General features: G+C 59.7%; 1 pseudogene; it reads left to right on the forward strand.

Moving 5' to 3' along the window:
• Positions 1–1,285, forward strand: LOC119308637 (annotated as a pseudogene).
• The last annotated feature ends 332 nt before the right edge of the window (positions 1,286–1,617 follow it).

Below are 1,617 nucleotides of genomic sequence, written 5' to 3' on the forward strand. Positions count from 1 at the left end.
GCGGATTGCGATTTTAAGGGGTCGGCTAGAAATGATCTAAGCACCCGATGCATGCTTTGGCAGCGATGCGACATCCGACACCAGGATTTAGCAGCGTAACTGCTAAATGGGCTCGAAATAAATCCTAGCGCCGCGCCCGGCGTTGTAGATGCCCTATCCATCATTCCATCTCCGTAAAAAGAGCATGTAGCTGTAGCATTACTGCTATAAATATACTACCTCCCCTGCTCACACCCGCACACAGAGCAACCAAGCGATGGACAACATTCCACACTCCCCAGCGATCCATCGCCGGTGTAGCCAGCCAGCGAGCGATCAAGCTTCGCGTGAACCCACCATGCCGATGATCTCCGTGGCGCCGCCGCCGGCCCTGCACTTCCCGAGGCTGACGCTCACGATGCCGCCGCCCATGATCACGCTCCCGGACCGCGCCCACGCCGACGCGCCGCGCCCGCCCCCGCCGCTCTTGCTCCGCCACGCCGCCGCCAAGAACAAGGCCGTCGTTGCCATGGGCGCCACGGCCACCGGCAAGTCCCGCCTCGCCATCGGCCTCGCGCTCCGCTTCGGCGGCGAGGTGATCAACTCCGACAAGATACAGGCCCACGCAGGCCTCGACGTGGCCACCAACAAGGTGTCCCCCTCCGAGCGCGCCGGCGTTCCGCACCACCTGCTCGGCCTCGACGAGGACTTCTGCCGCAAGGCCGCGAGCGCCGTGCGCACCGCCTTGGCGCGGGGTTATGTCCCCGTCGTCGCCGGCGGCTCCAGCTCGTACGTGGAGGAGCTCGTGGAGGGCGAGCGCCGCGCCTTCCGGGAGCGCTACGACTTCGTGGCGCGCCCCGTCGACGACATGTGCCGCCTCAGCCTCGTCGACGAGGTGGCCGCTGCCTTCGACGCGCGCCGCACCGACTACTCCCGCGGCGTCTGGCGCGCCATCGGCATCCCCGAGCTCGACGCCTGCCTCCGCTCCACCGGCGCCGGCCGGCGAGGACGAGCGCGCGAGCATGCTCACCACCGCCGTCGACGAGATCAAGGCCAGCACGTCGCGCCTCGTGTGCCGCCAGCGCGGCGAGATCCAGGAAAATACTATCAGAGAAAGTGAAAGATGCAACCAAATTTGACGCCATCATAATGGGGAAATACCCAATGGTTCCTCGGGACATCTGTCCCGTAATCTCACCAGTCATCCGCATCGGCTCTCGCACGCTTTGTATTAAATCTATCTCTGTACCAGCTCGTCGAGTATTTGATTCCTTTCAACCTGTTCCTGGCGTGTGTCCCACAAGCATTTAACCAGCTACTAACAACCTCCAACTGTCCCTGACATCAGCAGGTCGAAAGCGTGTGCGACACATTTGTGTACCTTTTGCAGTCCACCACTGTTCACTTGGGGGTTAGCCTGATTTGTTTGCTGTGCTCTTACTTTCCGCCCATGGTAAACGAGACGCGGATGTAGTACTAATTTCTGTTCATCGGTGATGGATTTTGGTGGAACTGTTTGCTTTAACGATGATTTACTGTTCCCTACCTGGACGCGTGCTGCAGTCGAAAATCTATAAACGTAGTTTCGCTTTAACAAATATTTCCTGCGTCTTCAAACTAATTTCCCGAAAATATGTA

The sequence above is a fragment of the Triticum dicoccoides genome, chromosome 1B (genome assembly GCF_002162155.2).
Source record: "Triticum dicoccoides isolate Atlit2015 ecotype Zavitan chromosome 1B, WEW_v2.0, whole genome shotgun sequence".
Lineage (NCBI taxonomy): Eukaryota > Viridiplantae > Streptophyta > Magnoliopsida > Poales > Poaceae > Triticum > Triticum dicoccoides.